Source organism: Rhinichthys klamathensis, unplaced genomic scaffold (genome assembly GCF_029890125.1).
Source record: "Rhinichthys klamathensis goyatoka isolate OS25496 unplaced genomic scaffold, OSU_Roscu_1.1 h1tg000313l_1, whole genome shotgun sequence".
NCBI classification, from domain to species: domain Eukaryota; kingdom Metazoa; phylum Chordata; class Actinopteri; order Cypriniformes; family Leuciscidae; genus Rhinichthys; species Rhinichthys klamathensis.
Window position 1 is genome coordinate 895,833 of NW_026606831.1, and position 25,826 is coordinate 921,658.

The following is a 25,826-nucleotide window of genomic DNA, read 5'->3' on the forward strand; positions in this document are numbered from 1 at the left end:
CCTTCGCCGCTGGTTCCGTCCAGCCCAGAGACCCCTTCGCCGCTGGTTCCGTCCAGCCCAGAGACCCCTTCGCCGCTGGTTCCGTCCAGCCCAGAGACCCCTTCACCGCTGGTTCCGTCCAGCCCAGAGACCCCTTCACCGCTGGTTCCGTCCAGCCCAGAGACCCCTTCACCGCTGGTTCCGTCCAGCCCAGAGACCCCTTCACCGCTGGTTCCGTCCAGCCCAGAGACCCCTTCACCGCTGGTTCCGTCCAGCCCAGAGACCCCTTCACCGCTGGTTCCGTCCAGCCCAGAGACCCCTTCACCGCTGGTTCCGTCCAGCCCAGAGACCCCTTCACCGCTGGTTCCGTCCAGCCCAGAGACCCCTTCACCGCTGGTTCCGTCCAGCCCAGAGACCCCTTCACCGCTGGTTCCGTCAAGCCCAGAGACTAGTAATGACTCTGTCACTCTCCCCATTCAATTTTTGGGGGGGGGCCATAGGGCTCCGCCATGGCCGCCCGAAGGGCCTCCATCGCCATGGCCACCCGAAGGGTCCGCACCGCCATGGCCACCCGAAGGGTCCGCACCGCCATGGCCGCCCGAAGGGCCTCCATCGCCATGGCCGCCCGAAGGGTCCGCACCGCCATGGCCGCCCGAAGGGTCCGCACCGCCATGGCCGCCCGAAGGGTCTCCACCGCCCTGGCCACGCCCATGTCCTGCTCCGCCCTGGCCACGTCCTGCTCCGCCCTGGCCGCCTTCACTTCCTGCTCCGCCCTGGCCGCCTGCACTTCCTGATCCGCCCTGGAGGCTTCCCGTCCCAGTTTGGCCACGCCCTGGCCAGCCTTCAGGGCGCCCGCCCCCCCACCCCATTGATGTTCTACGGCGCGAGGTCGCGCCTTGTTGAAGGGGGGCGTTCTGTCACAGTCTTCGTCTGCACCTGTCTGTCTTAGTCATCTTCACTACACTACCCAGAATCCTCCTTGTCTCCACACCTGTACTCACTCCCTCATTATCCACCTGTCCCTCGTCATCATCGTCTGTGTCACCTGTCTTCACCTCGTTAGTGTTCATTTGTCTCTGTATTTAGTTTGCTTCTGTTCATTCAGTCTTTGTCGGTCGTCGTCTATGTATAGTGGTATTAGTATGAGTTTTGTTTGCCTGCCTGTACCTGTTTTGAGTTTGTTATCAGTAAATGTTTAAATTGGAGCCTTCTTGCCTCAGACTCTTCTTCAACCCGCACCACAACCCTGACAATCTCACTGATCATCACATGGTAACTTGTATAATACGCACTGCTGAAATTTGTCATGTTGCGCCGCGTTATCGACCAGGCAGAACAATCCTTCCAATCACTATAGATAGATTCTCAAATAGCTTACCTGATCTATCTCAGCTGCTCAGTGAACCCAAACAAACAGATGAACTAGAGGAAATGACCAGCAGTTTGAGCACCATTTTCTCTAGTACATTAGATATTGTTGCACCAATTAGATTGAAAAAGGTTAGAGAGAAAACTAAAGCACCATGGTACAATAGTACTACACATGCTATCAAGAGAGAAACTTGTAACTTAGAGCGTAAATGGAAACAAACTAATTTAGAGGTCTTTAGAATCGCGTGGAAAGACAGTGTGTCACGTTATAAAAAGGCTCTAAAAGCAGCCAGGGCAGAGCATCTCTGCAAACTAATAGAAAATAACCAAAATAATCCAAGGTTTTTATTTAACACCGTGGCTAGACTAACAAATAAACAGACATCACCAGAGCAAAATATTCCGTTACAGTATAGTTGTAATGATTTTATGAATTACTTCAGTGAGAAAATAGAAAGCATCCGAAATACAATTGTAAATGTACAATCCTCTATGGTGTCTTGTGATTCAGCCTCAATTATCGTCCCTCAAGAACAACTACACCGCTTTACAACTGTAGGACAGGAAGAGCTAAATAAACTTATCATTGCATCTAAACCAACAACATGTTTATTAGATCCAATACCCACTAAACTTCTGAAAGAAGTGTTACCTGTAGTGGAAGAGCCTCTTCTTAATATCATTAACTCGTCTTTATTTTTAGGTCATGTTCCAAAAATATTCAAGCTGGCAGTAATAAAACCTCTTATTAAGAAACCGCAATTAGATCAAAATAACTTAGCAAATTACAGACCCATTTCAAATCTTCCATTTATGTCTAAAATACTAGAAAAAATTGTGTCCGCTCAATTGTGTTCTTTCTTGCAAGAAAATGAGATATATGAAAAATTTCAGTCAGGATTCAGACCGCATCATAGCACAGAAACTGCGCTAGTTAAAATTACAAATGATTTACTTTTAGCTTCTGACCAAGGCTGTATCTCAATACTAGTTCTACTCGATCTTAGCGCTGCGTTCGACACTATAGATCATAAAATACTCCTGGATCGACTACAAAACTACACTGGTGTTCAGGGACAGGCATTAAGCTGGTTCAGATCGTACTTATCAGACCGTTACCATTTTGTCTGTTTAAATGGGGAAAAATCGAAGATAACGTCAGTAGACTATGGAGTGCCACAAGGATCGGTGTTAGGCCCTCTGCTATTCTCAATATATATGCTGCCACTTGGTAATATTATAAGAAAACATGGAATTAATTTCCACTGCTATGCTGATGACACTCAATTATATATTTCATCACGACCAGATGAATACACTAACTTATCTAAATTGACAGAATGTCTTAAAGATATAAAATGCTGGATGACGTGTAATTTCCTGCTACTAAATCCAGATAAAACTGAGGTATTACTTATTGGTCCAAAAAACTACCCACAAAATCTCTTACAATACAACTTTAATATAGAAGGATGTCCTGTTACCTTATCGACTACAGTAAAAGACCTGGGTGTTATACTAGACCGCAACTTGTCTTTCGAAAATCATATTTCGTATGTTACAAGAACAGCCTTTTTCCACCTTAGAAACATTGCTAAATTACGTAACATGCTATCTGTTTCTGATGCAGAAAAGTTAGTTCATGCATTCATGACCTCGAGACTAGATTATTGTAATGCTTTATTAGCTGGTTGTCCTGCATCTTCAATAAACAAGCTACAGTTAGTCCAAAATGCAGCCGCTAGAGTTCTTACTAGGTCAAGAAAATATGATCATATAACACCGATTCTATCATCTCTGCACTGGTTACCTATCAAGTTCCGTATCAATTACAAAGTACTATTACTGACCTATAAAGCCCTAAATGGTTTAGCTCCTGTGTATTTAATGGACCTTCTATCGCCCTACAATCCATCGCGTTCTTTAAGATCCCGAAATTCGAGGCTTCTGGTCATTCCTAGGATATCTAAGTCCACTAAAGGAGGGAGGGCGTTCTCACATTTAGCTCCTAAACTCTGGAATAGCCTTCCTGATACTGTTCGTGGCTCAGACTCGCTCTCCCAGTTCAAAACTAGATTAAAGACGCATCTCTTCAGCCAAGCATTCACATAATGCTTACCTTTTATACCACTGTTGAATCAGATCGACTGCATTAATATTATGAACAGCACCTACGCTAATTATTTCCCATCTGCTTTTCTGCTGTTATCTCGGGACGCTAGTCCCGAGGTAAATAGCGTTCGTCAGCTCCAGTTTGTATCCAGCCTCTCACGGAGACTTCAGACGCTCCAACACCTGCGATGAGACGACTCGACGCCTGTGAAGAGACGACTCGACGCCTGTGAAGAGACGACTCAACGCCGGCGATATGTTATGCCCTAAATTAATACATGATGATTAACTAACTTATTCTATGTACATTTCTGAAATGCACTTTCTGTAAAGCTGCTTTGAAACAATATGTATTGTGAAAAGCGCTATACAAATAAATTTGAATTGAATTGAATTGAATTGAATTAGTACTCTGCGTTGTGGCCGCAGCAACCCCGGTTCGAATCTGGGTCACGGCAAGTTTTTCTGGGTACCTTTGAAATTGAGCTCCACGTTACCACCTCTCCTCACCCCGTCTGTCAGACCACTTTTTTTTGTTGTTGCACGGTGAGTCCTTGACGTGCTCTGGATGTTTGAGTGAATTGCCACTGGGACCTTCTTTGAGAGCACGAGCTCTCAGGTTTGAACCCTCAGAGAAAAGACTGAAAACCAAACGCTCCCATTTAGTTTGGAAGAATCTTGCTTCAGAGAGAATATGGTGCTGGTATACTTTCTAATCGCTAGGTGTCAGTACACTCGCTGGCAGTTACCTAGAGTGCAGTGGACTTGCTATTTGCTCCAAACAACTGCCCCTTTGAAGCAAGTTTACAATAACGAAAAGAGCGCGGCAAGTCCACAGCATTAAAGCATGTAAAGATGCTTTCCAGACAAGAAGCAGTGAGATGTTGTTCTTTTTCCTAGCATTATCGTCGGTTGATTATTAGTAGCCGTCTAATAGGCTGCATTCCCACTAATACGCAAGTATATTTTGACATAGCAGACGTTTGGACGGCCGTTCTTAATCGTCGAAGAATTGAATGCGATGCATGGGAGAATCTTTTTTTTTTCTTTCAGCCGATACGATTCATTTTGATGTGGGTTCCCACGCAACACGCACGCATCTCGGGCAAGAGCCCGGATAGCTCAGTCGGTAGAGCATCAGACTTTTAATCTGAGGGTCCAGGGTTCAAGTCCTTGTTCGGGCGATCGAGCCTCTTTTTTTTGAGGAGCGCAACGTTTTGCTGTTGAGTTCGTGCACTGCACCTGCACTGGCCTCGGGCAGCGACGCTGCAAGGCACCAAGCGAAATGACAAGCCCCCTTCAGCCAGCTTGTAGTCGTGGCCGAGTGGTTAAGGCGATGGACTCGAAATCCATTGGGGTATCCCCGCGCAGGTTCGAATCCTGCCGACTACGTTTGACAGCATGCGCCTGCTTTAGGTTGAAACCTTGCTAAAACTTTAGGAAAAGAAAAAAGTCACTGTGACAATATTACCCTTGAAAAGAGTTATGTTGGCAAGGAATAGATTTGTCTGCAAGCTAAAGATGACAAGGGCCCTTTTGTACTCAGCCACATGTCGGGGAGACCGGTAGCTCGCCGTGATCGTATAGTGGTTAGTACTCTGCGTTGTGGCCGCAACAACCCCGGTTTGAATCCGGGTCACGGAAAGTTTTTCTGGGTGCCTTTGAAATTGAGCTCGACGTTACCACCTCTCCTCACCCCGTCCGTCAGACCACTTTTTTTTGTTGTTGTACGGTGCGTCCTTGACGTACTCTGGATGTTTGAGTGAATTGCCACTGGGACCTTCTTTGAGAGCACGAGCTCTCAGGTTTGAACCCTCAGAGAAAAGACTGAAAACCAAACGCTCCCATTTAGTTTGGAAGAATCTTGCTTCAGAGAGAATATGGTGCTGGTATACTTTCTATTCGCTAGGTGTCAGTACACTCGCTGGCTGTTACCTAGAGTGCAGTGGACTTGCTATTTGCTCCAAACAACTGCGCCTTTGAAGCAAGTTTACAATAACGAATAGAGTGCGGCAAGTCCACAGCATTAAAGCATGTAACGATGCTTTCCAGACAAGAAACAGTGAGATGTTGTTCTTTTTCCTAGCATTATCGTCGGTTGATTATTATTAGCCGTCTAATAGGCTGCATTCCCACTAATGCGCAAGTATATTTTGACATAGCAGACGTTTGGACGGCCGTTCTTAATCGTCGAAGAATTGAATGCGATGCACGGGCGAATCTTTTTTTTTTCTTTCAGCCGATACGATTCATTTTGATGTGGGTTCCCACGCAACACGCACGCATCTCGGGCAAGAGCCCGGATAGCTCAGTCGGTAGAGCATCAGACTTTTAATCAGAGGGTCCAGGGTTCAAGTCCCTGTTCGGGCGATCGAGCCTCTTTTTTTTGAGGAGCGCAACGTTTTGCTGTTGAGTTCGTGCACTACACCTGCACTGGCCTCGGGCAGCGACGCTGCAAGGCACCAAGCGAAATGACAAGCCCCCTTCAGCCAGCTTGTAGTCGTGGCCGAGTGGTTAAGGCGATGGACTAGAAATCCATTGGGGTATCCCCGCGCAGGTTCGAATCCTGCCGACTACGTTTGACAGCATGCGCCTGCTTTAGGTTGAAACCTTGCTAAAACTTTAGGAAAAGAAAAAAAGTCACTGTGACAATATTACCCTTGAAAAGAGTTATGTTGGCAAGGAATAGTTTTGTCTGCAAGCTAAAGATGACAAGGGCCCTTTTGTACTCAGCCACACGTCGGGGAGACCGGTAGCTCGCCGTGATTGTATAGTGGTTAGTACTCTGCGTTGTGGCCGCAGCAACCCCGGTTCGAATTCGGCTCACGGCAAGTTGTTCTGGGTGCCTTTGAAATTGAGCTCCACGTTACCACCTCTCCTCACCCCGTCCGTCAGACCACTTTTTTTTGTTGTTGCACGGTGCGTCCTTGACGTGCTCTGGATGTTTGAGTGAATTGCCACTGGGACCTTTTTTGAGAGCATGAGCTCTCAGGTTTGAACCCTCAGAGAAAAGACTGAAAACCAAACGCTCCCATTTAGTTTGGAAGAATCTTGCTTCAGAGAGAATATGGTGCTGGTATACTTTCTAATCGCTAGGTGTCAGTACACTCGCTGGCAGTTACCTAGAGTGCAGTGGACTTGTTATTTGCTCCAAACAACTGCGCCTTTGAAGCAAGTTTACAATAACGAAAAGAGCGCGGCAAGTCCACAGCATTAAAGCATGTAAAGATGCTTTCCAGACAAGAAGCAGTGAGATGTTGTTCTTTTTCCTAGCATTATCGTCGGTTGATTATTAGTAGCCGTCTAATAGGCTGCATTCCCACTAATACGCAAGTATATTTTGACATAGCAGACGTTTGGACGGCCGTTCTTAACCCTCTGGGGACCAGAAACGCGCCCGCGCGTTTTGCCGTTTTTTTTTCACATAGCAGAAAAATAGACTTAAAATACTCTGTTGATTTTGATCGTACATATAAGTGTTATACATCAATCGATCTTGTTAATTGTCTATTATTTTTCTGTATACTCACAATAAAAACAAAGTTTTGTGCTTTTTGTCAAATAAAGAAAAATAAACATGATGCGAGTTTTGCCTTCTCTCTGTCAGTGCAGTCCATTCTGAAACACGTCCGAAAAATTAACTCTAACTCTGCAAATACTTGTCATACAGGCACGAGAGATTTTTCTTTATGAAGCTTGAATTCTCTTCTTTTCAATGATGTAATTTATATAAAAAACAAATATTCTCAGTTTATGTAATCTGTACGAAAAGAGAGTGCTGTCAGATTTTTTTTCCCCAGCTCATTACACTTCATTACGCGTTAATCTGACACGCCCACGGAGGACGCGCGCTATTCAAACGCAAATGTTGAGGCAAGCCATGACAATGCCCACATCAGCCGTTCCACCGCGGCGGTAAAATTTGGGGTGTATTTTCTGCCTTTTACCGCCAAGAGGCGCTACAATCATAGACTCTGAAAAGTGTTTGTTTATTCTCTCTAATGCGTAATCTGCTGCCGCACCGCACTGATTCAGAGCGATTGAAAGCTGGTAGCAGATGAATTCAACAAGTGAAACGTATAGTTAAAATAATTCATAATCACAATACTGAAATTAGGCTACTGAAATGAAATTGAATAAATAATGAAAAAGTAAAACATTGCAATAAAAACATTTACAGACGTACAGACGATAGCTCAGTGGTTAACGCAACAACACGAGCTTCGAGGAGCTTCAATCGACTCGAGATCGAATCTCAATGTAGCATACATGTTGTTAACTGATGTTGGCCAACAGCGTTTATATTTAACCTTCTTGATGCTTAAATAGCTAACTGTTTATAACTGTTTACTTATTTAAAGTCAAGAGTTTTGTTTAATTATTATTACAACATAAATTTGCTACATTCCTGTAGAACCGCAGCCGCTGCACAAACGACAAAAACTGATGAAGGAAGATTGTCAGCCGATTGCATCAGAAAATGAAAATGAAGAAGCTCGTCTTTAGTCTGCTAAATTATTGTGTAATGTAAAAGAACACTAAAATTACTTAAGTTTGAAACCAAGTTCGAACATTTCAAGGTTTAAATAAAGTGTCGGGACAGTTTTTTTAATTTAAAACAGGGTTGCATCGGGTTTAGAGTTTATTTCTTTTGCGATGCAAAATAAGAAACACTAGGCTAATCTTATTCTTGCGACATTTTAAATTTGTATTGCCAAAGAAATGACAGCTATATTAAACAATTAAAACAGTAGGCCTACAAAACGAAAATTGTCCAAAGCAACATAATTAAATTAAAACATGCGTTTTTCTTTGCCTCTCTCGCGCTGAATCTCTTTTTAACAAGTTTATTTAGTCTCCCTCGCTCTCCATATGAAAGAGGAACATTAACACCTATGCCTATTGTCCTGCGCGCTCGATACAGCACTGAACTGTCCCTCCAACCCCCCACAGGCTATCGGAGTCTGAGGCTGACTTAACACAAAGAGAAGTCGCAATTCACACTTAAATCGCTATTCTAGACAGTGTTGATAATGAAGGAATTAAATGATTTAGTTACATGTAGCCTAGTGATATTTCTATCATAAAAGTTTATTACTAAATATTTCATTATTTCAGTAATTGATGAAATAAAACTGGTTTGGGCCAGCTTTTTCCAAGCAAAACTAAATATAATCTGAAAAAAACGCATGTTAATTTGTTTTCATGAACAAAATGTTCAACTCAATATTAAAGTCTACATGGATCTTTGGATCCTTTCAACCAGGCATGCAATTTGTGAATTAAGTTTTTTATTTTTTATTTTTTTATTCAAATAAATATCGAACCACGGTGCTTTGTGGTAATGCTGCTAAATTAAATAACATGTATTGAATAATTATGAACTTAAATGAAACAATATCGCAACATTTCGACAAATACATTATTTGATCTGTTTTTACATTTTAATTCAGGGCGATTTAGCCTGCTACATTTAATTAGAGCGAGATTTTCACCCTTGTCATTTTCTCATTGGGAAGCGCTTACAGGCTACATGTTTGAGTACATCCTCTGTACCTCTCGTTTTCATATGGATTACATAATCAGATAACATTTATTAGCCAGAATATTTAGACATTTAAAGGCTTTAGACAGAGCCGATTTCTTATAGTGACTGAGCTGAAGTGGCTTCGGTTCATTTTTGTGACGCGCAGTTCCCGGAGACAGAGACGACAGATAAACTGTTTTTGTCGTTAGCAAAAGTTCGAATAAAACCCGACTTTAGAAAAATGCATAGGGCCACTCGGCGTGGTCTGCCAAAACACTTAATTATAAACTTCAATATTTCATTCAAAATAATCTCAACACGCTTTGTAAAATTTTGAAAAGCCGTGCATGCATTAAGGCCACTTGAACTAATGAACAACTGAAACGCTGGTTTTGATTTTATTGTTTGTCGTTGTTTAAACGTGCTTGTTGCATATCTCTATTTTATATTTGATATGGTCTATTGGTGAAGTAGCCTATAGCATTGATTACTGTGGAGGGAGGGGTGTGGGGATTCAAATAATTCAGCAGAAGCAGGGATGTTTAGACCAGAAGGAAATCCCCGTCCCCCCTGGCAAATCACACTTTACTTAAAACCATGTTTTTAAAAACTCTAGGTTGTAGGGAATCAAAATAATAATGATAATAATAGGCCTAATAAAAAAAAAAATATATATATAGGCTATATATGTAAAATTACTTTTTTTACAGAACTGCTTTTGAAATTACGATTGGTAGCCTCGTACGATTGGTACAGATGCAACGTCGTTGTGTTCGATACTATTGTTCCTAGTGTAAAATGGAAATGCATGGTAATTTTATTTTATAAATATAACCAAAAAACTGTATGGCGTAACAGAGTTTTAGAGCTAGACAAATCTCTCTGCATTAATAAATATAAAATTTGCAGTAGACCATGTTTGATCGGGATTTGAACCCGTGTCATCTTGATGATGAACCGTAAGTTCTACCGCTCGGCTATTAATTTCCTCACTGAGAAATGCCCAAACGTTTGTTTCTCACATGAGCGAGAAAACGTTTTGTCGTTAGCCTGTGTGAGTGTAGGCCTACTTTAGCCTACATGAATAAAAGTAGACCTTTTACAGTTTTAAAAGATGATATCTTATCTGTATGACCAACAATTACGCAGTAAGTTCTTTTAGCTGTTATGAGAAAAATAAATCCAAATGAACGCGCCGCCGCGTTTGTCAAACTCTAATTCAACATGCCAGAATAAAGCCAGATTTTAGAATAATGCATAGCCACTCGGCGTGGTGTGCCAAAATACCCTAATTATAAACTTCAATATTTCATTCAAAACCATCTCAAAACGCTTTGTGACATTTTAAAAAGCCGTGAATGTATTAAGGCCACTGGAACCAGGATCGTAACTGAAACGCGCTGCATGTCTCAATACAGGAGCGCTGGTTCAGATTGTATTGTTTGTTGTTTAAACGTGCATGTTGCATATTTAAAAATATTTGTTTAAAAATAAATGTTTGTTGTAGGCTTATTTGTAAATTACCATAACTTGTAGAATTTCATCCTTACTGTTGTTAATTGACATTAGCCCCACTTACGTTTTGATAAATGTCCCTTTGCGCCACCTGGCGGTCATTTCGCGAGCGACTTTGAAATGCGACTGGTTTATTTTTATTGTATTGGTCTACTTTAAAAAATAATACTTTATAAGACATTTATGGGAAAAGACTATTTTCTTTTCAAGATGTTTCCAACTGTAACTTTGAACCAATTCTGTAGAATGGCCCATATAGCATTTGACCAGGATTTGTTTCCAGGTATGACTAAAAATGTGCTTTTGGCTTTCATTTATATTTTGATTGTTTGTATATATATATATATATATGTGTGTGTTTGTGTGTGTGTGTGTGTGTGTATATATATATATATATATATATACACATGTAGGTTATATATATATACAAGAAAGAATGCAATGACAAAATATATATATATATATATATACATGTAGGCTATATATATATATACAAGAAAGAATGCAATGACAATATATATATATATATATATATATATATATATATATATATATATATATATATATATATATATATATATATATATATTGTCCTTACATTCTTTCTTGTGTGACACCCCTGAATGAAAGGCTCATTATTATGCAGGGTCACTGTCTGAGAACCACTTAATTATTCATGATAGGGGTTGGGCCGTTCCGCCCATCCGCATATTGCCTTGGCAAACAAAAAAATGTTTTTCACAATTTAAAACAATCTATTGTTTTATGTGAATGATTAGGAAGGATGATTTTCAGATCATTTTGAAGCAAAAACTCTAGGCAACAACGTACATTAGTCAAAAGTCTTGTGGACTCATATTTAGTATGTTTTTTGTGTCCTTATTTCAAAAACTTTATTTTTTAGTTTTTTCAATAACCACGCATAAACAATATTCTCTCAAAAATACAAACATGTACATACATGTTGCTCACACATTATGGTAGACCTGTTTGTGCTAAATAGAGTTTAATTTCACCTGTGCCATTAATATGTTTATAAGCAACTGAAAAAAGCACAAATGTCAGAGCATGTCAAAACATCCAAAGGGCCCCAAAAACACTCTGGTCCCCAGAGGGTTAATCGTCGAAGAATTGAATGCGATGCATGGGAGAATCGTTTTTTTTTCTTTCAGCCGATACGATTTATTTTGATGTGGGTTCCCACGCAACACGCACGCATCTCAGGCAAGAGCCCGGATAGCTCAGTCGGTAGAGCATCAGACTTTTAATCTGAGGGTCCAGGGTTCAAGTCCTTGTTCGGGCGATCGAGCCTCTTTTTTTTGAGGAGCGCAACGTTTTGCTGTTGAGTTCGTGCACTGCACCTGCACTGGCCTCGGGCAGCGACGCTGCAAGGCACCAAGCGAAATGACAAGCCCCCTTCAGCCAGCTTGTAGTCGTGGCCGAGTGGTTAAGGCGATGGACTAGAAATCCATTGGGGTATCCCCGCGCAGGTTCGAATCCTGCCGACTACGTTTGACAGCATGCGCCTGCTTTAGGTTGAAACCTTGCTAAAACTTTAGGAAAAGAAAAAAAGTCACTGTGACAATATTACCCTTGAAAAGAGTTATGTTGGCAAGGAATAGTTTTGTCTGCAAGCTAAAGATGACAAGGGCCCTTTTGTACTCAGCCACACGTCGGGGAGACCGGTAGCTCGCCGTGATCGTATAGTGGTTAGTACTCTGCGTTGTGGCCGCAGCAACCCCGGTTCGAATCCGGGTCACGGCAAGTTTTTCTGGGTGCCTTTGAAATTGAGCTCCACGTTACCACCTCTCCTCACCCCGTCCGTCAGACCACTTTTTTTTGTTGTTGCACGGTGCGTCCTTGACGTGCTCTGGATGTTTGAGTGAATTGCCACTGGGACCTTCTTTGAGAGCACAAGCTCTCAGGTTTGAACCCTCAGAGAAAAGACTGAAAACCAAACGCTCCCATTTAGTTTGGAAGAATCTTGCTTCAGAGAGAATATGGTGCTGGTATACTTTCTAATCGCTAGGTGTCAGTACACTCGCTGGCAGTTACCTAGAGTGCAGTGGACTTGCTATTTGCTCCAAACAACTGCGCCTTTGAAGCAAGTTTACAATAACGAAAAGAGCGCGGCAAGTCCACAGCATTAAAGCATGTAAAGATGCTTTCCAGACAAGAAGCAGTGAGATGTTGTTCTTTTTCCTAGCATTATCGTCGGTTGATTATTATTAGCCGTCTAATAGGCTGCATTCCCACTAATGCGCAAGTATATTTTGACATAGCAGACGTTTGGACGGCCGTTCTTAATCGTCGAAGAATTGAATGCGATGCATGGGAGAATCTTTTTTTTTTCTTTCAGCCGATACGATTCATTTTGATGTGGGTTCCCACGCAACACGCACGCATCTCGGGCAAGAGCCCGGATAGCTCAGTCGGTAGAGCATCAGACTTTTAATCTGAGGGTCCAGGGTTCAAGTCCCTGTCCGGGTGATCGAGCCTCTTTTTTTTGAGGAGCGCAACGCTTGCTGTTGAGTTCGTGCACTGCACCTGCACTGGCCTCGGGCAGCGACGCTGCAAGGCACCAAGCGAAATGACAAGCCCCCTTCAGCCAGCTTGTAGTCGTGGCCGAGTGGTTAAGGCGATGTACTAGAAAGCCATTGGGGTATCCCCGCGCAGGTTCGAATCCTGCCGACTACGTTTGACAGCATGCGCCTGCTTTAGGTTGAAACCTTGCTAAAACTTTAGGAAAAGAAAAAAAGTCACTGTGACAATATTACCCTTGAAAAGAGTTATGTTGGCAAGGAACAGTTTTGTCTGCAAGCTAAAGATGACAAGGGCCCTTTTGTACTCAGCCATACGTCGGGGAGACCGGTAGCTCGCCGTGATCGTATAGTGGTTAGTATTCTCCGTTGTGGCCGCAGCAACCCAGGTTCGAATCCGGGTCACGGCAAGTTGTTCTGGGTGCCTTTGAAATTGAGCTCCACGTTACCACCTCTCCTCACCCCGTCCGTCAGACCACTTTTTGTTGTTGTTGCACGGTGCGTCCTTGACGTGCTCTGGATGTTTGAGTGAATTGCCACTGGGACCTTCTTTGAGAGCACGAGCTCTCAGGTTTGAACCCTCAGAGAAAAGACTGAAAACCAAACGCTCCCATTTAGTTTGGAAGAATCTTGCTTCAGAGAGAATATGGTGCTGGTATACTTTCTAATCGCTAGGTGTCAGTACACTCGCTGGCTGTTACCTAGAGTGCAGTGGACTTGCTATTTGCTCCAAACAACTGCGCCTTTGAAGCAAGTTTACAAGAACGAAAAGAGCGCGGCAAGTCCACAGCATTAAAGCATGTAAAGATGCTTTCCAGACAAGAAGCAGTGAGATGTTGTTCTTTTTCCTAGCATTATCGTCGGTTGATTATTATTAGCCGTCTAATAGGCTGCATTCCCACTAATGCGCAAGTATATTTTGACATAGCAGACGTTTGGACGGCCGTTCTTAATCGTCGAAGAATTGAATGCGATGCATGGGAGAATCTTTTTTTTTTCTTTCAGCCGATACGATTCATTTTGATGTGGGTTCCCACGCAACACGCACGCATTTCGGGCAAGAGCCTGGATAGCTCAGTCGGTAGAGCATCAGACTTTTAATCTGAGGGTCCAGGGTTCAAGTCCCTGTTCGGGCGATCGAGCCTCTTTTTTTTGAAGAGGGCTACGTTTTGCTGTTGAGTTCGTGCACTGCACCTGCACTGGCCTCGGGCAGCGACGCTGCAAGGCACCAAGCGAAATAACAAGCCCCCTTCAGCCAGCTTGTAGTCGTGGCCGAGTGGTTAAGGCGATGGACTAGAAATCCATTGGGGTATCCCCGCGCAGGTTCGAATCCTGCCGACTACGTTTGACAGCATGCTTCTGCTTTAGGTTGAAACCTTGCTAAAACTTTAGGAAAAGAAAAAAAGTCACTGTGACAATATTACCCTTGAAAAGAGTTATGTTGGCAAGGAATAGTTTTGTCTGCAAGCTAAAGATGACAAGGGCCCTTTTGTACTCAGCCACACGTCGGGGAGACCGGTAGCTCGCCGTGATCGTATAGTGGTTAGTACTCTGCGTTGTGGCCGCAGCAACCCAGGTTCGAATCCGGGTCATGGCGAGTTGTTCTGGGTGCCTTTGAAATTGAGCTCCACGTTACCACCTCTCCTCACCCCGTCCCTCAGACCACTTTTTTTTTTTGTTGCACGGTGCGTCCTTGACGTGCTCTGGATGTTTGAGTGAATTGCCACTGGGACCTTCTTTGAGAGCACGAGCTCTCAGGTTTGAACCCTCAGAGAAAAGACTGAAAACCAAACGCTCCCATTTAGTTTGGAAGAATCTTGCTTCAGAGAGAATATGGTGCTGGTATACTTTCTAATCGCTAGGTGTCAGTACACTCGCTGGCAGTTACCTAGAGTGCAGTGGACTTGCTATTTGCTCCAAACAACTGCGCCTTTGAAGCAAGTTTACAATAACGTAAAGAGCGCGGCAAGTCCACAGCATTAAAGCATGTAAAGATGCTTTCCAGACAAGAAGCAGTGAGATGTTGTTCTTTTTCCTAGCATTATCGTCGGTTGATTATTATTAGCCGTCTAATAGGCTGCATTCCCACTAATGCGCAAGTATATTTTGACATAGCAGACGTTTGGACGGCCGTTCTTAATCGTCGAAGAATTGAATGCGATGCATGGGAGAATCTTTTTTTTTTCTTTCAGCCGATACGATTCATTTTGATGTGGCTTCCCACGCAACACGCACGCATCTCGTGCAAGAGCCCGGATAGCTCAGTCGGTAGAGCATCAGACTTTTAATCTGAGGGTCCAGGGTTCAAGTCCCTGTCCGGGTGATCGAGCCTCTTTTTTTTGAGGAGCGCAACGCTTGCTGTTGAGTTCGTGCACTGCACCTGCACTGTCCTCGGGCAGCGACGCTGCAAGGCACCAAGCGAAAGGACAAGCCCCCTTCAGGCAGCTTGTAGTCGTGGCCGAGTGGTTAAGGCGATGGACTAGAAATCCATTGGGGTATCCCCGCGCAGGTTCGAATACTGCCGACTACGTTTGACAGCATGCGCCTGCTTTAGGTTGAAACCTTGCTAAAACTTTAGGAAAAGAAAAAAAGTCACTGTGACAATATTACCCTTGAAAAGAGTTATGTTGGCAAGGAATAGTTTTGTCTGCAAGCTAAAGATGACAAGGGCCCTTTTGTACTCAGCCAAACGTCGGGGAGACCGGTAGCTCGCCGTGATCGTATAATGGTTAGTACTCTGCGTTGTGGCCGCAACCCAGGTTCGAATCCGGGTCACGGCAAGTTGTTCTGGGTGCCTTTGAAATTGAGCTCCACGTTACCACCTCTCCTCACCCCGTCCGTCAGACCACTTTTTTTTTTTTTGCACGGGGCGTCCTTGACGTGCTATGGATGTTTGAGTGAATTGCCACTGGGACCTTCTTTGAGAGCACGAGCTCTCAGGTTTGAACCCTCAGAGAAAAGACTGAAAACCAAACGCTCCCATTTAGTTTGGAAGAATCTTGCTTCAGAGAGAATATGGTGCTGGTATACTTTCTAATCGCTAGGTGTCAGAACACTCGCTGGCAGTTACCTAGAGTGCAGTGGACTTGCTATTTGCTCCAAACAACTGCGCCTTTGAAGCAAGTTTACAATAACGAAAAGAGCGCGGCAAGTCCACAGCATTAAAGCATGTAAAGATGCTTTCCAGACAAGAAGCAGTGAGATGTTGTTCTTTTTCCTAGCATTATCGTCGGTTGATTATTATTAGCCGTCAAATAGGCTGCATTCCCACTAATGCGCAAGTATATTTTGACATAGCAGACGTTTGGACGGCCGTTCTTAATCGTCGAAGAATTGAATGCGATGCATGGGAGAATCTTTTTTTTTTCTTTCAGCCGATACGATTCATTTTGATGTGAGTTGCCACGCAACACGCACGCATCTCGGGCAAGAGCCCGGATAGCTCAGTCGGTAGAGCATCAGACTTTTAATCTGAGGGTCCAGGGTTCAAGTCCCTGTTCGGGCGATCGAGCCTCTTTTTTTTGAGGAGGGCTACGTTTTGCTGTTGAGTTCGTGCACTGCACCTGCACTGGCCTCGGGCAGCGACGCTGCAAGGCACCAAGCGAAATGACAAGCCCCCTTCAGGCAGCTTGTAGTCGTGGCCGAGTGGTTAAAGCGATGGACTAGAAATCCATTGGGGTATCCCCGCGCAGGTTCGAATCCTGCCGACTACGTTTGACAGCATGCGCCTGCTTTAGGTTGAAACCTTGCTAAAACTTTAGGAAAAGAAAAAAAGTCACTGTGACAATATTACCCTTGAAAAGAGTTATGTTGGCAAGGAATAGTTTTGTCTGCAAGCTAAAGATGACAAGGGCCCTTTTGTACTCAGCCACACGTCGGGGAGACCGGTAGCTCGCCGTGATCGTATAGTGGTTAGTACTCTGCGTTGTGGCCGCAGCAAACCCGGTTCGAATACGGGTCACGGCAAGTTTTTCTGGGTGCCTTTGAAATTGAGCTCCACGTTACCACCTCTCCTCACCCCGTCCGTCAGACCACTTTTTTTTGTTGTTGCACGGTGCGTCCTTGACGTGCTCTGGATGTTTGAGTGAATTGCCACTGGGACCTTCTTTGAGAGCACGAGCTCTCAGGTTTGAACCCTCAGAGAAAAGACTGAAAACCAAACGCTCCCATTTAGTTTGGAAGAATCTTGCTTCAGAGAGAATATGGTGCTGGTATACTTTCTAATCGCTAGGTGTCAGTACACTCGCTGGCTGTTACCTAGAGTGCAGTGGACTTGCTATTTGCTCCAAACAACTGCGCCTTTGAAGCAAGTTTACAATAACGAAAAGAGCGCGGCAAGTCAACAGCATTAAAGCATGTAAAGATGCTTTCCAGACAAGAAGCAGTGAGATGTTGTTCTTTTTCCTAGCATTATCGTCGGTTGATTATTATTAGCCGTCTAATAGGCTGCATTCCCACTAATGCGCAAGTATATTTTGACATAGCAGACGTTTGGACGGCCGTTCTTAATCGTCGAAGAATTGAATGCGATGCATGGGAGAATCTTTTATTTTTTTTTCAGCCGATACGATTCATTTTTATGTGGGTTCCCACGCAACACGCACGCATCTCAGGCAAGAGCCCGGATAGCTCAGTCGGTAGAGCATCAGACTTTTAATCTGAGGGTCCAGGGTTCAAGTCCCTGTCCGGGTGATCGAGCCTCTTTTTTTTGAGGAGCGCAACGCTTGCTGTTGAGTTCGTGCACTGCACCTGCACTGTCCTCGGGCAGCGACGCTGCAAGGCACCAAGCGAAAGGACAAGCCCCCTTCAGGCAGCTTGTAGTCGTGGCCGAGTGGTTAAGGCGATGGACTAGAAATCCATTGGGGTATCCCCGCGCAGGTTCGAATCCTGCCGACTACGTTTGACAGCATGCGCCTGCTTTAGGTTGAAACCTTGCTAAAACTTTAGGAAAAGAAAAAAAGTCACTGTGACAATATTACCCTTGAAAAGAGTTATGTTGGCAAGGAATAGTTTTGTCTGCAAGCTAAAGATGACAAGGGCCCTTTTGTACTCAGCCACACGTCGGGGAGACCAGTAGCTCGCCGTGATCGTATAGTGGTTAGTACTCTGCGTTGTGGCCGCAGCAACCCAGGTTCGAATCCGGGTCACGGCAAGTTGTTCTGGGTGCCTTTGAAATTGAGCTCCACGTTACCACCTCTCCTCACCCCGTCCGTCAGACCACTTTTTTTTGTTGTTGCACGGTGCGTCCTTGACGTGCTCTGGATGTTTGAGTGAATTGCCACTGGGACCTTCTTTGAGAGCACGAGCTCTCAGGTTTGAACCCTCAGAGAAAAGACTGAAAACCAAACGCTCCCATTTAGTTTGGAAGAATCTTGCTTCAGAGAGAATATGGTGCTGGTATACTTTCTAATCGCTAGGTGTCAGTACACTCGCTGGCTGTTACCTAGAGTGCAGTGGACTTGCTATTTGCTCCAAACAACTGCGCCTTTGAAGCAAGTTTACAATAACGAAAAGAGCGCGGCAAGTCCACAGCATTAAAGCATGTAAAGATGCTTTCCAGACAAGAAGCAGTGAGATGTTGTTCTTTTTCCTAGCATTATCGTCGGTTGATTATTATTAGCCGTCTAATAGGCTGCATTCCCACTAATGCGCAAGTATATTTTGACATAGCAGACGTTTGGACGGCCGTTCTTAATCGTCGAAGAATTGAATGCGATGCATGGGAGAATCTTTTTTTTTTCTTTCAGCCGATACGATTCATTTTGATGTGGGTTCCCACGCAACACGCACGCATCTCGGGCAAGAGCCCGGATAGCTCAGTCGGTAGAGCATCAGACTTTTAATCTGAGGGTCCAGGGTTCAAGTCCCTGTTCGGGCGATCGAGCCTCTTTTTTTTGAGGAGGGCTACGTTTTGCTGTTGAGTTCGTGCACTGCACCTGCACTGGCCTCGGGCAGCGACGCTGCAAGGCACCAAGCGAAATGACAAGCCCCCTTCAGCCAGCTTGTAGTCGTGGCCGAGTGGTTAAGGCGATGGACTAGAAATCCATTGGGGTATCCCCGCGCAGGTTCGAATCCTGCCGACTACGTTTGACAGCATGCTTCTGCTTTAGGTTGAAACCTTGCTAAAACTTTAGGAAAAGAAAAAAAGTCACTGTGACAATATTAGGGTTAGGGTTAGGGTTAGGGTTAGCAACATAACAAGAGTTATGTTGGCAAGGAATAGTTTTGTCTGCAAGCTAAAGATGACAAGGGCCCTTTTGTACTCAGCCACACGTCGGGGAGACCGGTAGCTCGCCGTGATCGTATAGTGGTTAGTACTCTGCGTTGTGGCCGCAACAACCCCGGTTCGAATCCGGGTCACGGCAAGTTGTTCTGGGTGCCTTTGAAATTGAGCTCCACGTTACCGCCTCTCCTCACCCCGTCCGTCAGACCACTTTTTTTTTTTGTTGCACGGTGCGTCCTTGACGTGCTCTGGATGTTTGAGTGAATTGCCACTGGGACCTTCTTTGAGAGCACGAGCTCTCAGGTTTGAACCCTCAGAGAAAAGACTGAAAACCAAACGCTCCCATTTAGTTTGGAAGAATCTTGCTTCAGAGAGAATATGGTGCTGGTATACTTTCTAATCGCTAGGTGTCAGTACACTCGCTGGCAGTTACCTAGAGTGCAGTGGACTTGCTATTTGCTCCAAACAACTGCGCCTTTGAAGCAAGTTTACAATAACGAAAAGAGCGCGGCAAGTCCACAGCATTAAAGCATGTAAAGATGCTTTCCAGACAAGAAGCAGTGAGATGTTGTTCTTTTTCCTAGCATTATCGTCGGTTGATTATTATTAGCCGTCTAATAGGCTGCATTCCCACTAATGCGCAAGTATATTTTGACATAGCAGACGTTTGGACGGCCGTTCTTAATCGTCGAAGAATTGAATGCGATGCATGCGAGAATCTTTTTTTTTTCTTTCAGCCGATACGATTCATTTTGATGTGGGTTCCCACGCAACACGCACGCATTTCAGGCAAGAGCCCGGATAGCTCAGTCGGTAGAGCATCAGACTTTTAATCTGAGGGTCCAGGGTTCAAGTCCCTGTCCGGGCGATCGAGCCTCTTTTTTTTGAGGAGGGCTACGTTTTGCTGTTGAGTTCGTGCACTGCACCTGCACTGGCCTCGGGCAGCGACGCTGCAAGGCACCAAGTGAAATGACAAGCCCCCTTCAGCCAGCTTGTAGTCGTGGCCGAGTGGTTAAGGCGATGGACTAGAAATCCATTGGGGTATCCCCGCGCAGGTTCGAATCCTGCCGACTACGTTTGACAGCATGCGCCTGCTTTAGGTTGAAACCTTGCTAAAACTTTAGGAAAAGAAAAAAAGTCACTGTGACAATATTACCCTTGAAAAGAGTTATGTTGGCAAGGAATAGTTTTGTCTGCAAGCTAAAGATGACAAGGGCCCTTTTGTACTCAGCCACACTTCGGGGAGACCGGTAGCTCGCCGTGATCGTATAGTGGTTAGTACTCTGCGTTGTGGCCGCAGCAACCCCGGTTCGAATCTGGGTCACGGCAAGTTTTTCTGGGTGCCTTTGAAATTGAGCTCCACGTTACCACCTCTCCTCACCCCGTCCGTCAGACCACTTTTTTTTGTTGTTGCACGGTGCGTCCTTGACGTGCTCTGGATGTTTGAGTGAATTGCCACTGGGACCTTCTTTGAGAGCACGAGCTCTCAGGTTTGAACCCTCAGAGAAAAGACTGAAAACCAAACGCTCCCATTTAGTTTGGAAGAATCTTGCTTCAGAGAGAATATGGTGCTGGTATACTTTCTAATCGCTAGGTGTCAGTACACTCGCTGGCAGTTACCTAGAGTGCAGTGGACTTGCTATTTGCTCCAAACAACTGCGCCTTTGAAGCAAGTTTACAATAACGAAAAGAGCGCGGCAAGTCCACAGCATTAAAGCATGTAAAGATGCTTTCCAGACAAGAAGCAGTGAGATGTTGTTCTTTTTCCTAGCATTATCGTCGGTTGATTATTATTAGCCGTCTAATAGGCTGCATTCCCACTAATGCGCAAGTATATTTTGACATAGCAGACGTTTGGACGGCCGTTCTTAATCGTCGAAGAATTGAATGCGATGCATGGGAGAATCTTTTTTTTTTCTTTCAGCCGATACGATTCATTTTGATGTGGGTTGCCACGCAACACGCACGCATCTCGGGCAAGAGCCCGGATAGCTCAGTCGGTAGAGCATCAGACTTTTAATCTGAGGGTCCAGGGTTCAAGTCCCTGTTGGGGCGATCGAGCCTCTTTTTTTTGAGGAGGGCTACGTTTTGCTGTTGAGTTCGTGCACTGCACCTGCACTGGCCTCGGGCAGCGACGCTGCAAGGCACCAAGCGAAATGACAAGCCCCCTTCAGCCAGCTTGTAGTCGTGGCCGAGTGGTTAAGGCGATGGACTAGAAATCCATTGGGGTATCCCCGCGCAGGTTCGAATCCTGCCGACTACGTTTGACAGCATGCGCCTGCTTTAGGTTGAAATCTTGCTAAAACTTTAGGAAAAGAAAAAAAGTCACTGTGACAATATTACCCTTGAAAAGAGTTATGTTGGCAAGGAATAGTTTTGTCTGCAAGCTAAAGATGACAAGGGCCCTTTTGTACTCAGCCACACGTCGGGGAGACCGGTAGCTCGCCGTGATCGTATAGTGGTTAGTACTCTGCGTTGTGGCCGCAACAACCCCGGTTCGAATCCGGGTCACGGCAAGTTGTTCTGGGTGCCTTTGAAATTGAGCTCCACGTTACCACCTCTCCTCAACCCCGTCCGTCAGACCACTTTTTTTTTTTGTTGCACGGTGCGTCCTTGACGTGCTCTGGATGTTTGAGTGAATTGCCACTGGGACCTTCTTTGAGAGCACGAGCTCTCAGGTTTGAACCCTCAGAGAAAAGACTGAAAACCAAACGCTCCCATTTAGTTTGGAAGAATCTTGCTTCAGAGAGAATATGGTGCTGGTATACTTTCTAATCGCTAGGTGTCAGTACACTCGCTGGCAGTTACCTAGAGTGCAGTGGACTTGCTATTTGCTCCAAACAACTGCGCCTTTGAAGCAAGTTTACAATAACGAAAAGAGCGCGGCAAGTCCACAGCATTAAAGCATGTAAAGATGCTTTCCAGACAAGAAGCAGTGAGATGTTGTTCTTTTTCCTAGCATTATCGTCGGTTGATTATTATTAGCCGTCTAATAGGCTGCATTCCCACTAATGCGCAAGTATATTTTGACATAGCAGACGTTTGGACGGCCGTTCTTAATCGTCGAAGAATTGAATGCGATGCATGGGAGAATCTTTTTTTTTTCTTTCAGCCGATACGATTCATTTTGATGTGGGTTCCCACGCAACACGCACACATCTCGGGCAAGAGCCCGGATAGCTCAGTCGGTAGAGCATCAGACTTTTAATCTGAGGGTCTAGGGTTCAAGTCCCTGTTCGGGCGATCGAGCCTCTTTTTTTTGAGGAGGGCTACGTTTTGCTGTTGAGTTCGTGCACAGCACGTGCACTGGCCTCGGGCAGCGACGCTGCAAGGCACCAAGCGAAATGACAAGCCCCCTTCAGCCAGCTTGTAGTCGTGGCCGAGTGGTTAAGGCGATGGACTAGAAATCCATTGGGGTATCCCCGCGCAGGTTCGAATCCTGCCGACTACGTTTGACAGCATGCGCCTGCTTTAGGTTGAAACCTTGCTAAAACTTTAGGAAAAGAAAAAAAGTCACTGTGACAATATTACCCTTGAAAAGAGTTATGTTGGCAAGGAATAGTTTTGTCTGCAAGCTAAAGATGACAAGGGCCCTTTTGTACTCAGCCACACGTCGGGGAGACGTGTGGCTCTCCTCACCCTGTCCGTCAGACCACTTTTTTTGTTGTTGCACGGTGCGTCCTTGACGTGCTCTGGATGTTTGAGTGAATTGCCACTGGGACCTTCTTTGAGAGCACGAGCTCTCAGGTTTGAACCCTCAGAGAAAAGACTGAAAACCAAACGCTCCCATTTAGTTTGGAAGAATCTTGCTTCAGAGAGAATATGGTGCTGGTATACTTTCTAATCGCTAGGTGTCAGTACACTCGCTGGCAGTTACCTAGAGTGCAGTGGACTTGCTATTTGCTCCAAACAACTGCGCCTTTGAAGCAAGTTTACAATAACGAAAAGAGCGCGGCAAGTCCACAGCATTAAAGCATGTAAAGATGCTTTCCAGACAAGAAGCAGTGAGATGTTGTTCTTTTTCCTAGCATTATCGTCGGTTGATTATTATTAGCCGTCTAATAGGCTGCATTCCCACTAATGCGCAAGTATATTTTGACATAGCAGACGTTTGGACGGCCGTTCTTAATCGTCGAAGAATTGAATGCGATGCATGGGAGAATCTTTTTTTTTTCTTTCAGCCGATACGATTCATTTTGATGTGGGTTCCCACGCAACACGCATGCATCTCGGGCAAGAGCCTGGATAGCTCAGTCGGTAGAGCATCAGACTTTTAATCTGAGGGTCCAGGGTTCAAGTCCTTGTTCGGGCGATCGAGCCTCTTTTTTTTGAGGAGCGCAACGTTTTGCTGTTGAGTTCGTGCACTGCACCTGCACTGGCCTCGGGCAGCGACGCTGCAAGGCACAAAGCGAAATGACAAGCCCCCTTCAGCCAGCTTGTAGTCGTGGCCGAGTGGTTAAGGCGATGGACTAGAAATCCATTGGGGTATCCCCGCGCAGGTTCGAATCCTGCCGGCTATGTTTGACAGCATGCGCCTGCTTTAGGTTGAAACCTTGCTAAAACTTTAGGAAAAGAAAAAAAGTCACTGTGACAATATTACCCTTGAAAAGAGTTATGTTGGCAAGGAATAGTTTTGTCTGCAAGCTAAAGATGACAAGGGCCCTTTTGTACTCAGCCACACGTCGGGGAGACCGGTAGCTCGCCGTGATCGTATAGTCTCTGCGTTGTGGTCGCAGCAACCCCGGTTCGAATCCGGGTCACGGCAAGTTTTTCTGGGTGCCTTTGAAATTGAGCTCCACGTTACCACCTTTCCTCACCCCTTCTGTCAGACCACTTTTTTTTGTTGTTGCACGGTGCGTCCTTGACGTGCTCTGGATGTTTGAGTGAATTGCCACTGGGGCCTTCTTTGAGAGCACGAGCTCTCAGGTTTGAACCCTCAGAGAAAAGACTGAAAACCAAACGCTCCCATTTAGTTTGGAAGAATCTTGCTTCAGAGAGAATATGGTGCTGGTATACTTTCTAATCGCTAGGTGTCAGTACACTCGCTGGCTGTTACCTAGAGTGCAGTGGACTTGCTATTTGCTACAAACAGCTGCGCCTTTGAAGCAAGTTTACAATAACGAAAAGAGCGCGGCAAGTCCACAGCATTAAAGCATGTAAAGATGCTTTCCAGACAAGAAGCAGTGAGATGTTGTTCTTTTTCCTAGCATTATCGTCGGTTGATTATTATTAGCCGTCTAATAGGCTGCATTCCCACTAATGCGCAAGTATATTTTGACATAGCAGACGTTTGGACGGCCGTTCTTAATCGTCGAAGAATTGAATGCGATGCATGGGAGAATCTTTTTTTTTTCTTTCAGCCGATACGATTCATTTTGATGTGGGTTCCCACGCAACACGCATGCATCTCGGGCAAGAGCCCGGATAGCTCAGTCGGTAGAGCATCAGACTTTTAATCTGAGGGTCCAGGGTTCAAGTCCCTGTTCGGGCGATCAAGCCTCTTTTTTTTGAGGAGGGCTACGTTTTGCTGTTGAGTTCGTGCACTGCACCTGCACTGGCCTCGGGCAGCGACGCTGCAAGGCACCAAGTGAAATGACAAGCCCCCTTCAGCCAGCTTGTAGTCGTGGCCGAGTGGTTAAGGCGATGGACTAGAAATCCATTGGGGTATCCCCGCGCAGGTTCGAATCCTGCCGACTACGTTTGACAGCATGCGCCTGCTTTAGGTTGAAACCTTGCTAAAACTTTAGGAAAAGAAAAAAAGTCACTGTGACAATATTACCCTTGAAAAGAGTTATGTTGGCAAGGAATAGTTTTGTCTGCAAGCTAAAGATGACAAGGGCCCTTTTGTACTCAGCCACACGTCGGGGAGACCGGTAGCTCGCCGTGATCGTATAGTGGTTAGTATTCTCCGTTGTGGCTGCAGCAACCCCGGTTCGAATCCGGGTCACGGCAAGTTTTTCTGGGTGCCTTTGAAATTGAGCTCCACGTTACCACCTCTCCTCACCCCGTCCGTCAGACCACTTTTTTTTTTGTTGCACGGTGCGTCCTTGACGTGCTCTGGATGTTTGAGTGAATTGCCACTGGGACCTTCTTTGAGAGCACGAGCTCTCAGGTTTGAACCCTCAGAGAAAAGACTGAAAACCAAACGCTCCCATTTAGTTTGGAAGAATCTTGCTTCAGAGAGAATATGGTGCTGGTATACTTTCTAATCGCTAGGTGTCAGTACACTCGCTGGCAGTTACCTAGAGTGCAGTGGACTTGCTATTTGCTCCAAACAACTGCGCCTTTGAAGCAAGTTTACAATAACGAAAAGAGCGCGGCAAGTCCACAGCATTAAAGCATGTAAAGATGCTTTCCAGACAAGAAGCAGTGAGATGTTGTTCTTTTTCCTAGCATTATCGTCGGTTGATTATTATTAGCCGTCTAATAGGCTGCATTCCCACTAATGCGCAAGTATATTTTGACATAGCAGACGTTTGGACGGCCGTTCTTAATCGTCGAAGAATTGAATGCGATGCATGGGAGAATCTTTTTTTTTTCTTTCAGCCGATACGATTCA

The 25,826-nt window shown here is 45.0% G+C and overlaps 18 non-coding genes across 18 annotated transcripts; all 18 read left to right on the forward strand.

The window, feature by feature from the left end:
• The first annotated feature begins 4,772 nt into the window (after window positions 1-4,772).
• trnas-cga (transfer RNA serine (anticodon CGA)) lies at window positions 4,773-4,854 on the forward strand. The gene has a single exon. It is a non-coding gene; the product is annotated as a tRNA-Ser (tRNA).
• A 1,104-nt stretch (window positions 4,855-5,958) lies between these two features.
• On the forward strand, window positions 5,959-6,040 carry trnas-aga (transfer RNA serine (anticodon AGA)). Its single transcript has one exon. It is a non-coding gene; the product is annotated as a tRNA-Ser (tRNA).
• A 5,893-nt stretch (window positions 6,041-11,933) lies between these two features.
• trnas-aga (transfer RNA serine (anticodon AGA)) lies at window positions 11,934-12,015 on the forward strand. The gene has a single exon. It is a non-coding gene; the product is annotated as a tRNA-Ser (tRNA).
• Window positions 12,016-12,196: 181 nt separating this feature from the next.
• On the forward strand, window positions 12,197-12,268 carry trnah-gug (transfer RNA histidin (anticodon GUG)). The gene has a single exon. It is a non-coding gene; the product is annotated as a tRNA-His (tRNA).
• Window positions 12,269-14,107: 1,839 nt separating this feature from the next.
• trnak-uuu (transfer RNA lysine (anticodon UUU)) lies at window positions 14,108-14,180 on the forward strand. The gene has a single exon. It is a non-coding gene; the product is annotated as a tRNA-Lys (tRNA).
• Window positions 14,181-14,306: 126 nt separating this feature from the next.
• On the forward strand, window positions 14,307-14,388 carry trnas-aga (transfer RNA serine (anticodon AGA)). The gene has a single exon. It is a non-coding gene; the product is annotated as a tRNA-Ser (tRNA).
• Window positions 14,389-16,476: 2,088 nt separating this feature from the next.
• trnak-uuu (transfer RNA lysine (anticodon UUU)) lies at window positions 16,477-16,549 on the forward strand. The gene has a single exon. It is a non-coding gene; the product is annotated as a tRNA-Lys (tRNA).
• A 1,312-nt stretch (window positions 16,550-17,861) lies between these two features.
• On the forward strand, window positions 17,862-17,943 carry trnas-aga (transfer RNA serine (anticodon AGA)). Its single transcript has one exon. It is a non-coding gene; the product is annotated as a tRNA-Ser (tRNA).
• Window positions 17,944-18,849: 906 nt separating this feature from the next.
• trnak-uuu (transfer RNA lysine (anticodon UUU)) lies at window positions 18,850-18,922 on the forward strand. Its single transcript has one exon. It is a non-coding gene; the product is annotated as a tRNA-Lys (tRNA).
• A 126-nt stretch (window positions 18,923-19,048) lies between these two features.
• Window positions 19,049-19,130, forward strand: trnas-aga (transfer RNA serine (anticodon AGA)). Its single transcript has one exon. It is a non-coding gene; the product is annotated as a tRNA-Ser (tRNA).
• A 207-nt stretch (window positions 19,131-19,337) lies between these two features.
• On the forward strand, window positions 19,338-19,409 carry trnah-gug (transfer RNA histidin (anticodon GUG)). The gene has a single exon. It is a non-coding gene; the product is annotated as a tRNA-His (tRNA).
• A 653-nt stretch (window positions 19,410-20,062) lies between these two features.
• Window positions 20,063-20,135, forward strand: trnak-uuu (transfer RNA lysine (anticodon UUU)). The gene has a single exon. It is a non-coding gene; the product is annotated as a tRNA-Lys (tRNA).
• A 126-nt stretch (window positions 20,136-20,261) lies between these two features.
• On the forward strand, window positions 20,262-20,343 carry trnas-aga (transfer RNA serine (anticodon AGA)). Its single transcript has one exon. It is a non-coding gene; the product is annotated as a tRNA-Ser (tRNA).
• A 1,105-nt stretch (window positions 20,344-21,448) lies between these two features.
• trnas-aga (transfer RNA serine (anticodon AGA)) lies at window positions 21,449-21,530 on the forward strand. The gene has a single exon. It is a non-coding gene; the product is annotated as a tRNA-Ser (tRNA).
• A 181-nt stretch (window positions 21,531-21,711) lies between these two features.
• Window positions 21,712-21,783, forward strand: trnah-gug (transfer RNA histidin (anticodon GUG)). Its single transcript has one exon. It is a non-coding gene; the product is annotated as a tRNA-His (tRNA).
• An 853-nt stretch (window positions 21,784-22,636) lies between these two features.
• On the forward strand, window positions 22,637-22,718 carry trnas-aga (transfer RNA serine (anticodon AGA)). Its single transcript has one exon. It is a non-coding gene; the product is annotated as a tRNA-Ser (tRNA).
• A 1,967-nt stretch (window positions 22,719-24,685) lies between these two features.
• Window positions 24,686-24,758, forward strand: trnak-uuu (transfer RNA lysine (anticodon UUU)). The gene has a single exon. It is a non-coding gene; the product is annotated as a tRNA-Lys (tRNA).
• Window positions 24,759-24,884: 126 nt separating this feature from the next.
• trnas-aga (transfer RNA serine (anticodon AGA)) lies at window positions 24,885-24,966 on the forward strand. The gene has a single exon. It is a non-coding gene; the product is annotated as a tRNA-Ser (tRNA).
• The last annotated feature ends 860 nt before the right edge of the window (window positions 24,967-25,826 follow it).